Here is a 12,386-nt window from a genome sequence, read left to right on the forward strand (position 1 = left end):
GATAGTGCTACAGAACGACAATCTTAGGATCACCACGACTTGGGACTGCTGAGAGTATGTTAAAGCAGAGGAAGGGAAGGAAGAGTGGTACGGGGAAGGGATAAGTTAGTGCGCAAAGGGAGAGCAATAGTGGAGAAAGGGGGTTGGGATTGAAAAAAGTAGAAGCCTAAAATGAGACAAAACAAGCAAACAAGAGAGCACGTGAGGAGGGAGAAGGGATAACACTGGAGAACCAGGGGGTTGTGACTACTTAGAGGCCATATAAGAACACCAACGAAAATGGGCTGCTTCTTCTTACAGGCCCAACTCTCCCTCCCGGAGGGATAGATGAAGCTGGGTCAATTGCCCACTATTCATAGCCCATCAAGGAGGTCCCTGTTGAAGAAATGGATCCAGGGGATGCGTTATTGGAAGACCGTGTCGAGATGCTTCTAGAGGCCACACCGAATGGGGAGAACAGACTGGAAAGCCCAATGGAGGTTGTTGCTTCTGGGACCGTTGAGAGTATGGGCTCCTTTGTCCCTGAGACCCAATTAGAATAAGCCTAGGGTTACCCCAACATTTTTTTTCTTTTTTTTTCCCATTTTTTAATGGATAAATTTATATACTGGAATTGTAGAGGTGCTTGTGGTAAGGACCTTCTACCTAATATGAAAGTCTTAGTTAATCGATACAAGCCCGATCTTATTGTCATGGCTGAAACCCGATGTGATGATCTGAGGAAACTTGAAAAGCTCAAAGGGTTGGGCTTTAATAAAATAGTTATTATTCCCAGTGAGGGAAGATTAGGTCGCTTAGTTGCAATGTGGAAGGAGGACTGTAGCAGAATAAAAATCATCAAACAAGATAGGCAATTTTTTCATTTTGAGTGGGAGGAAGACCAGAAGAAAATCCTACTCATTGTAGTTTATGCAATTCCTCACTCGAATTTTCAGCACATTCTCTAGCATAAATTAAAGTTGATGTCCTTTAATATTTCAGATGCTTGGATGGTTTATGGGGATTTTAATGACATTCTCACCGGTGATGAAAGAATTGATGGTGTTAGGGCCACTCAGGCCAGAACGAATTGGTTCAAAAATCAGATGGATAACTGTAATTTAACGGACCTTGGAGCAGTGGGCCCACGGTTTACTTGGAAAGGCCCAATTATCAATGGATATAGACGCTTCTTCTAGTGTTTGGACAGAGGACTCAAAAACTCTCCTTTTCTCCTGGAATTCGCACAAGTAGGGGTACAGGTCTTGCCAAGAACCAAGTTTTCATATCACAATCCTCTTTTGGTGTCTTTTCATAAAAGCCAGAACCAGCAGCATGCTCCTCGTCCTTTCCGGTTTGAGGCGATGTGGCTAATGCACAAAGAATTCGAGTCCTTTCTGGGGAAAGAATGGAGTAACGAAGAGGATTTGGAAGAAAACCTTTATAAGTTTTCACAGACTATGAAGATTTGGAATAGAGAAGTTTTTGGAATGGTGGAAAAGAAGAAGAAGCAAATTATGGCTCGTCTCCAAGGAATTCAAAAATCTCTAGCTTATGCGAACTCTGATTTCCTGCAAGAGCTTGAGATAATTCTGCAGAATGAATTAGAAGAGGTGCTGCGACAGGAGGAGCTAAAATGGTTCCAGAAATCTCATGGGGAGTGGGTGAACAAGGGTGACCGAGATACGTGCTTTTATCACTTGAAGACTACTTTCAGAAGAAGGCGGAATCAGATTGCAACTTTGAAAGATGCTAACAATGTTTGGATTTTGAATGAGAATGAGCTCAAATCTTTGGTGATTGGCTTTTTCAAAGAGCTTTTTTCAGAGGATAACCGGGTTCTATCATTCCTTAATACATCTATTATCTTTCCCTACTTGGATGATTTTAATTATTCTAATCTGGCCTTTGTTCCTAGTGATGAAGAAATTAAAAAGGCTATTTTTATGATGGGCCCTTATAAAGCCCCTGGAATGGATGGGTTTCCTCCTATTTTCTTTCAATCTAATTGGAAAACTGTAGGAAAGGGAGTGTGTAGCTTTGTTAAAAATTTCTTTGAAGGGTCAAGTTCTATCGCTGAAGCTAACCAGACTCTCATTGCTTTGATCCCCAAATGTGATAGACCTGAGACTATTTCTCATTTTAGATCAATTTCTCTGTGTACGGTGCACTACAAATGTATAACAAAAATTTTGACTTGTAGGCTCAAAAGCATGTTAGACAGTGTCATTTCCCCTTTCCAAGCGAGTTTCATTCCTAGATGTCATATCCAGGATAATATTATTATTGGCCAAGAAATAATTCATCAAGTGGATAAGGCTAGGGGGCGTAGAGGACGGGTGGCTATGAACATTGACCTCAAAAAGGTTTATGATTGCTTATCTTGGAAATTCATTCATGAAACCTTAATTCTTGCTGGATTTGAAGGGTGTTTTTGTGATCTGCTAATGGAATGTATCACTACTGTCTCTGTCAATGTAATCTGGAATGGTACTCAAACAAAATTCTTTTCTACTCAGAAAGGACTGAGACAGGGTGACCCGATATCACCCTATATTTTTGTGCTTTGTATGGACTGATTATCCCATTTAATTTTTGATATGGTGCAAGATGGGAGTTGGTAGCCTATAGGGGTTACTAAAAAGGGCCCTTATATTTCACACTTGATGTTTGCAGATGATCTGTTACTATTTGGAGAGGCTACGAACTAGCAAGCTCATTGCATGCTTGATTGTCTATAATCCTTTTGTGCTACCTCAGGGGAAAAAATAAATCTAGGAAAGTCATCCATTTTCTTTTCTCATAATGTCAAACCATCCCAAATAATTGAAATGAGGAATATTACGGGGATGAAGAATGCCGCTGATATTGGTACTTATCTTGGGGTATCGATTGCAAGAACAAGGAGGAAAAAGGAGAAATTTAAGTACATAGTGGAGAAGGTCCAATAGAAACTGGCGAAATAGAAGACTAATTGCCTATCTCTAGCAGGCCGCATCACTCTAGCTAGATCAGTTCTAAGTACTATCTCTCTGTACACAATGCAAGTAGCCAAGTTACTAGTGGCCATCTGTGATGAGGTTGAGAGACTCCAAAGACGTTTCATATGGAGTGATCTACAGGAAAGAAAATGGCATCTTATTGGTTAGGACAAGCTTTGCCAACCAAAGAATGTGGGAGGACTAAGGTTCCAAAAGCTAGCGTCAATGAACAAAGCCTATGGAGCCAAATTAGCTTGGCAATTGAAGCATGAAAATAACAAGCTTTGGATCGAAGTTCTCCAATAGAAGTATATTCAGATAAGAGAGGAGGCAAAATGGATCCCCAGAGCTAGTGATTCAATACTCTAGAAATTTCTATGCCAACAATAAGAAATTATTGAGGATGGGATCTGCTGGCAAGTGCGTAATGGGCAAACGGTTAACTTCTTTATTGATGCTTGGTTGAAGCCAAAGTATTATTTGAAAGATGCTTGCACGAGAACCTTGGCAACGAATGAACTCACGTCAGTTGTTGCTAAGTGGAGCTCAAATGGACAATGGGATTATAATCAGTTGAGCACATTTCTTACTCCTACAGCTATTAATATTATTGTTGCCAAATGCCCTCCACATGAGACGCTTGGAAGTGATTTAATAGCATGGAGAGGAAACAACACTGGTTGATTTAAATTAAAAGATGCCTACTGGATGTTTGAAACTATGGGTTCATCCTCATCCCAGATAAACTTCAATGCCATATGGAAATGGAAAGGAGTAGAAAGAGTTAGAGTTTTCTTATGGCTTATGGCACAAGACAGGCTCCCTACTAATGAGAGACGTTGCAAATGGAACTCAACAAACCCCTTATGCTTATGGTGTGCTAATCAAGTGGAAGATATTCTACATATTATGAGAGACTGTAGATATACCAGAGGACTTTGGGAAAAATTGGTGCACCCTAAATGGCAACTTCATTTCTTTTCCAAAAGCCTCTCAGATTGGGTTAACTTCAATTTAAAGGAGAGCATTGGATTTAATAGTGAAGTCCCTTGGTCGCAGCTATGGGAAGTGACCATGTGGAAATTGTGGAACTGGCGCAATTTACACATCTTTCAAATAGGTTTCCTTAAACCTGAGAACCTGGACAACGTGATTCTCAATTCCTATAGGAACTACATCTTTCATGACTTTAACTCTGATAGCACTATTACGACTGAGCCCATAATTGTCAAATGGAGAAAACCTAACGAGGGGTGGATAAAATGTAATTTTGACAGATCGGTTCATGTGCCTTCTAACAAAGCTGCCTGTGGAGGGGTCTTGAGGAATAGCAACAGTGACTGGATTGCAAGTTTCTCAAAAAATTTGGGCATCTGTTCTGCTATTGAAGTTGAGGAATGGGCTATTCTAATGGGGATGAAGACAGCATGGGATTTAGGCTTCCGCCAGATCATCTTGGAATCTAATTCGAAAGAGCTAGCTGATAGAGTTAACAAGCCTAGTTATAATCTGTCAAGTGCCTCCTCAATCTAGAATTTGGCAAGGGACATGAGAGGGAAGAATTGGAAATTGCAGGTGCAATATGTACCGAGAGAGGCAAATAGAGTTGATGATCAGATTGCAAAAAGAGGCCTTAACAGCATGCATGGGTTTACTTTCTTAGATACGGTCCCAGATGCACTGTGGACCCTTATTCATGAAGATAGTTTGGGATCTCTATCCCCACCTTTGTATTCTCTGAGTTGATGGGCTAGGCCCTCTTTCTTATATATAAAAAAAAAAGTAATATTATTTGAGATACTGTTGGGTATTAAATATGAACACTTTTCTTAGTGAAAATTCAAACCTTAGTTTTTTGTGTTGTGAGGGACAAGCTCCTTTCTCTAGACTCAACCTCATTGGTCCACATCATGTGCTTTTTTTTTTCCCTAGGCATATGTATCCTCCAACTAGATTAAAGGCAATTCAATTCGAGACACTGTAGGGAGCTAAATGTGGACACCTTTCGCAACAGCAATTTGCACATTGATTCGTCATGTTATGAGGAAGAAACCCTTTCTGCTAACCCAATCCTGCTAGTCACATCATGTGTTTTTGCAAACGTGAGATATCCTGATTATGACCAATCTGTTGCTATTTTCTGGGCTTAGAAAAAGACCTATGGGCCCATAATACAGACCAATTTTATTCGGAATAACAGGCCTCATATGATTACCTAGCTCCAAATAGACCCAACATGTTGACATATGTATAATATTAGGGAGTGTTTGGCAGCCTTGTCAAAGGGATTTGCATTGGATGCTCATCAGTTTTGATGAGCACCCAATACTCATCAGATCTGGACGGTCCAAATTTATTTTTATTTTTATTTTTTTAAAAATAATTATTTTAATAGGTATAGGATAAAAATAAAGATAATCTCTTAACTATCATTCTTTAAAAATATAATTTTTTCTATTTTTAAATAATTACTTAAAAATATTAAATCTGGACGGCCCAGATTGCTCATCAGGTGATGAGCACTGAATGCGGACGCCTTGCCAAAGTCACTTTTAGAGCTCAAACCATGGTTTTAGAATTTAGATTGCCAAACACCCCACATTTTTATGAAACCATGGTTTGGCTCCAAAACCATGGTTTGACCCACCCAAACCATGGTTTTATGAAAAGCAAAAACAAGTTGCTTTTGGAAAATGTGGTCCTTTTTTTTTACATTGTAATACTACCTCTAGTCTTTAATATAAAAGTTAGTTAACTAATTTGAGTAGATTAAGAAAATTAGTTAAGTTAGTTATTTGTAATAAATAGATATTATTTTTTCTAAAATACTCTTTCTAATAGGGGGTGTTTGGATAAAAACCATAGTTTGGAGAATAGCTTCTGGAGAATAGATTATTGGGAAAATAGATTTTGTGAAGAATAGGTTTTGTGAAAAAGTATTCTAATAAAATGAGAGTGTTTAGATAGCTGTTATCAGAAGCACCTTTTATATGTGCTAGTTACTAAAAAAAGACATAAATTAATATGATAATTATATAAAAGATGGATTTTATAATATATTTTAATTTGAAGAATAAAATTTTTAATAATATATTTTTTACCAACATAATTAATAACATATAAGATAATGTAATTAATAATTAATTAATATGTGTATATATATATTTATAAAATATAAGATTAAATATGTTTATAAAAAAATAATTGAAGGGTGTTAAAGTCATATTATGGCTGAGATCTACTCTGATAGGTATAATCATACTCTCCAATTTGAGCCAGAAGCAGAATAAATTTACTTTTTCTAAAATTATTGTTTTGAGTCCAAAACCATGATTTGTTAGTTTTGCCTCTTGTTTGGCAACTTTTTCACCCAAACTATGGCTCCAAACCATGGTTTGGGATAGTATCCAAACAGGCTTTATAGAAGTACCATTTGATGAAATATTTAACATGTGTAACTACTACAAGAACTATTTTAAAATAAAATAGATAAATATGAAAAACAAAATAGGTTAGGGTTTTATATTTAGAATCAAATTAAATTTCAAAATAACTCTTATATTAAAAATTAAAAGTAGTATGTTGTTAAAAAAAACTAGCTATAAAAAAATGTTATGCGATTTCATGTTTAAAATATTTAAGAAAAATAATATTTTTCAATTGGCAAAAAAATAATCATTTTTCTAAAAACATATTTAATCTTATATTTTATAAATACATATACACATTAATTATTTATTAATTATATTATTTATTATATTGGCAAAAAATATATTATTAACAAATTTATTACTTCAAATAAAAATATATTATAAAATCTATCTTTTATGTAATTATCATATTAACATATGTTTTTTTTAGTAATTTACATATATGAAAGTGTTTCTGATAACAATTATCCAAATACTTTTATCTTATTAAAATTAATTTTTCACAAAATTTATTCTTCTAAAATCTATTTTTAAAAATTACTTTTTTTTCTAAAAATTATCTGTAAATCATGATTTGGTTTTATCTAAACACCCTGTAAATCCCTTGCAACTATCGAAATTAGGTAGAAGCCTGAATCCGGCTTCTGTCCAAAATACTACCTCCGGTCATAATTATAAGAGCCAGTTGACTAGTTTGAGGAGATTAAGGAAGTAGGTTGTGTTAGTTATTTGTCCTAAATATGAGTTGTCTTTCCTAAAATATCCTTACTAATCAAGTATATTAATTAGAATTACAATTATTAGAAAGATTATCTTGGAAAAAATTGAGTAAATATGAGAGACAAAGTGGATTGGGGTCTTATATTTAGAATCAAAATAAAAGTCAAAGGGATCTTATATTAAGACCGGAGGTAGTATAATCAAGAAGGTGCATTTGTCAGCAGAAGGGGTAGCTAAAGTATAAAGATTTCTGTTATTATTGTTATAGGCTTATAGCCTTTTTTTAGAAGCGAAACGAAAAAACTCCATGTCACATGTAACAGTATGTATGAATAAAAAAGTCACTTACACTTGTATATATACAAAAAAGGAAAAACAACTCACATCAAACTCCTTATATTCATTTTATCAAATTCTCCACATACGTTAAATAGGAAAATAGGAAGAATCCCAATTAAATCTAATTAAAATATTAAAATCCAATTCAACCCTACACTTTTAACAAATTCCTCGTCAGAACATGAGGTCTCATTGAAATTTTTTTTAAGATTGTTAAATGACTAATTAAAAAAAAATTAATTTTCTTACCCCTCCCAAATAGTTCTTCTTCTCTTATGATTATTTTTTAAGACTAAAAAACACATAAATAATTTTATAATATTTAAAGTTTGTATATATAGACAAAATCTTCAAAAATATTTTAATCGAATATTTCGAATTACAAGATAAGTACCCTTTAAATAAATATTTTGTATTTTTAGGATTTTAAAATAGGTTTAAAGTATATTCAATACCCTGAAATATTTTCTTAGGTACATCCAATATTTTAAAATATTTTGTAATTCATTCAATACTATATAAGTATTTTCTAGGTACGTATAGTATTTTGAAGTTTTTTTGTTGTTGTTTTCATGATGAATGTACTAAAAAAATATTTTAGTATGCTAAACGCATCTAAAAAAATACTTTAAGATTTTCAATGCACCAAAAAATATTTCAATATTCTTAAAACGTTATAATCATCTTCTTTAATATCTTTCTTTATATTACCTGTTTGATTATAATTGAAGGAGTATCAATATAGATGATTTAGAAAATATTGATAATTATGAGAAATAAGTTTTCCATTTAGTACAAAAATCAATTTAACAACTACCAACAGGGGTTGAGTTTGGCGGAAGAGGCTAGTTCTTCACAATATGACTAACTAATGTTCGAATCCCTGTTAGGAGAAGTACTCACATTTAGTACCTGACAGTGCCTCAATTAGGATTATCTCCAATAAGAGGATACCTATGTTTTAGCAAAAAAAATCAATTTAATAATTAAATCATATGTTAAGGACAGGAGGAATATACTCAGAGGAAGAAATTAAAATTATGCATGAAATTTTACCTAATAATTAAATCCTATATTAAGAACAAGAAGAATATACTCATAGAGGAAGAAATTAAAATTATGCATGAAATGTTACCCAACTCTGGTTCTTCTTATAAGTTTCAAATAACTAATTTATGAATAATAACTAATCAGATAAAATTAGTTAAAAATAATAAATAAATTAAAAATATATTTATATTTTTTAATCATATTCTTATAATAAATAAGAAAAAGGATAAAAAAAATATGATGAGGAGGAAATAATTAAAGTTAGGAGTTAGTTTTCCAAAGTATCCCAATAGTCATTAAATGCTCTGGTCCATCGGGAGTTGGACTTCTAGTTTCTCAAGGTAGCTTTTGTGGTTCGTAATTATTTTGGTGACGCGAAGCTCTAACCATCACCCATATTATTTCGGGCAATTTTTTTTCCATTTTTTGATAAATTATTCTGTAGAGTCTTATAATTTTATCTGAATTTTAATTAGGTTCTTACACTTTCAGATCGTCTTATGCGTGATTAAAAAAAGCTAATAAAAAGAAAAATCAATAAAAAATAATTAAAAATAAATAAAATTATAAATACTTATGTATTAATCGTCATAATTACTTATTATTCAACAGTATTGGGGTCCAATAATTAGGTGCATCCATTTTCATGACCGACGTCCAAAAGAATCCGCGCATGACCTTCCCTTCGCTTCCCTTCAATTCAAATGCTTTCGCTTACACGTTTTGATTATTTTGTCTAAAAAAAAATTTACATTTTTTAATTTAAGAGATTATGTTCAATCTCGCTTTTTAATGACATTTATTATTATGTTGAGGTTAAATCAAACTAATATTTTATTATTGACATTTATTATTATGTTGAGGGTTAAATCAAACTAATATTTTATTACTGACCAAACCAAAAATCAAAAGATTACACTGAAAAAGAAATACTTTTTAAATTTAGTTAAATATAATATAAATACAGGGTATAATAAATTTTAGAATAGTTAACTGTAATCATCTTCTTAGTGTTCATATATATATATATGGATTACATAAATTTCAAATTTTAATTGCAATTAATTGTTTTGGGACCTAAAAATTCACTATCACACGTTATCACACCATCACTCAGTTTTTCTTCGTGGTCTTCTTTCTTTCTGCGCTTGAAGGCTTCTCTGTTTCTCTATTTGGTCTGCGTGCCAAGCAGCCATGGCCAAGCCTCACATCCTGGTTTTTCCATACCCTGCCCAAGGTCATCTTCTTCCTCTTCTCGACTTCACCCACCAGCTAGCTCTCAGAGCCTTCCCTATCACCATCATCGTCACCCCCAAGAACCTCCCTACCCTCCACCCTCTTCTCTCCACCCACCCCACCACCATTCAGACCCTTCTTCTTCCTTTCCCTTCTCACCCCACTCTCCCTCGCGGCGTCGAAAACGTCCAAGATCTCGGCCAACTGGGAAACTCACCCGTCGTCGCTGCTCTCTCCAAGCTTCAAGACCCGATCATCCAGTGGTTCAAGTCCCACCCTTCACCACCTGTGGCCATCATCTCCGACTTCTTCCTCGGCTGGACCCTCAGGATTTCCCGCCATCTGGGAATTCCGAGGATTGCTTTCTACTCTTCTGGTGCGCTCTTGACCTCCATTACTAACATCTGTTGGAAGAATATCGAAGACATTAGAGATCGGAGGGTGGTGGAGTTCTCTGATATCCCCGGGGCACCGTTGTTTAAGCATGAACATCTTCCTGCCATGTTTCTGAAATACAAGGAATCGGAACCTGATTGGGAGATCGTAAAGGAGGGTTACTTATCAAATATGGCGAGTTGGGGTTGCGTCTTCAATAGCTTCCATGATCTCGAAGGCCCGTATTTGGATTATTTAAGGAAGACGCTGGGGCACCGACGGGTTTTCGCAGTGGGGCCGTTGAGCTTGCTCGGACCTGACAATGGCGCAGGTCGGGGCAACCCGAATAATGAGGCCAACTCTGATGTACTCAACTGGCTCAATGGCTGCCCTGATGGTTCTGTGTTGTACGTGTGCTTCGGGAGTCAGAAGTTGCTCAAGAGAGAACAAATGGAGGCTCTGGCATCCGGGTTGGAAAGATCGGAGGCCCGATTTATATGGGTCGTGAAACCCGGAACGACCCAACAAATGGAGGAAGGACACGGCGTGGTGCCAGACGGGTTCGAGGATCGAGTAAAGGGCCGGGGCTTCGTGATAAAGGTTGGGCGCCCCAGGTGGCAATACTGAGTCACAGAGCGGTTGCCGGGTTTCTGAGTCATTGTGGATGGAACTCGGTATTGGAGGCAATAGTGGCAGGAGTTATGATTCTGGGGTGGCCTATGGATGCCGACCAGTTCGTGAATGCAAAGCTATTGGTGGAGGATAAGGGCGTTGCAGTGAGAGTATGTGAGGGAGCGGACTCGGTGCCCGACCCGGATAACTTGGGTCAGGTTATAAGGATGTCAATAGGTGTGGATAGGCCGGAAAAGGAAAGAGCAAAGCAACTCCGACGTGAAGCCCAAAAATGTGTGAGCAGCGAAGGAAGGTCGTCGAAAGAATTTGATGACCTTGTGGAATCACTGACTCAATTAGATGTCACTCGAATCAAGTAGGCTCGAAATTTGATTAATATAGGAAAAAATAATAAAAATATGTTTTGAAAGAAACGACGTTGAATATTTCTATTATTAATGAATAATATAATTTTGATTTTATAAATCCCTTTAATATTTTAGAATGAATTTACGTTGTTCTTTATGCTCACCGACACTGACCTGCGGGCATTATATCGTTTTTTAATGAAGAAAATTATCCCATGCAAATATTGTTGTTATTGTTAGTGTTTTTTTTTTTTAAACTCATAAGTCGTATACATGTACACCGAAAAAGGTAATTTTCAAATGAAAATATAATTGAGAATTGATTACATAAATAATTGATACGCGTTGATCTAACTAAATTTTAAACAATTATATAAATGTTTGTTTGACATAACTTATATAAGTATTTTAAGGAAGTTTTATAGGAGATAAAATTCTTCTTACTTACTTTATCTTATATTTCATAAATTATACTCAAAAAATTACTTATAAAATATTTTAAACAGGTTGAAAAAAATATAGAATATGCCATTGCTCGCCAACGAGAAAAATGTTGACGTTGACTGGTTTACGCTTGACGGGGCTATATTAGTACAGAAACAAAAGCAAAAAAAGATGCGTGCCAATCTTATCTTCATGTGCGGCTGTCGTATAGCCACGTTCAAAACTGACGAAACGTCGTCGTTTTAGGAGCATCTTCCTTCTGTCCCGATTTTACTGGCGATATGAATATCATGACACTTCAATCCGCTTGTATTTTACTTTTTTTAAAAAAATAGTTTTTATAATGATTATATTTGTTAAATGTTCTGTCAAATAATAATTCTAGTTAATTCAAATGTGAATAGTAAAATATTTTAAGAAGGACAATATACGTTAATCCTTAATATAAGATCTCATTTGATTTTTATTTTGATAATAACTATAAGACATTTATTTATTTTGTCTCTTAAATTTATTTATTTTTTTAGAGTAATCCTTCTAATAATGATAACTCTAATCCATAAACTTGATTAGTAAGGATATTTTAAGAAAGACAATACATATTTATTATAAATAACTAACTTAACTTATTTTCTTAACCTACTCAAATTACTCAACTAAGTCTTATATTTAAGATCAAAGGTAATACTTATTTATTATAAATAACTATTTTAACAAATTTTTCTAATGCACTCAAATTAGCAAAATAATTGTCATATTAAGAATAAAATGCAAAGAAAGAAACTGAGGTATTAATTAATTTTTCCCAAATTCTCATTAGCCCTTAAATTGCTAGGAAAAGAATCGAGTGA

The 12,386-nt window shown here is 34.7% G+C and overlaps 1 pseudogene; it reads left to right on the forward strand.

The window, feature by feature from the left end:
• Positions 1–9,683: 9,683 nt before the first annotated feature.
• LOC114720419 (UDP-glycosyltransferase 89A2-like) lies at positions 9,684–11,142 on the forward strand (annotated as a pseudogene).
• Positions 11,143–12,386: the final 1,244 nt, after the last annotated feature.

Source organism: Neltuma alba, unplaced genomic scaffold (assembly GCF_004799145.2).
Source record: "Neltuma alba isolate B1F8T4 unplaced genomic scaffold, ASM479914v2 tig00011983_pilon, whole genome shotgun sequence".
Lineage (NCBI taxonomy): Eukaryota > Viridiplantae > Streptophyta > Magnoliopsida > Fabales > Fabaceae > Neltuma > Neltuma alba.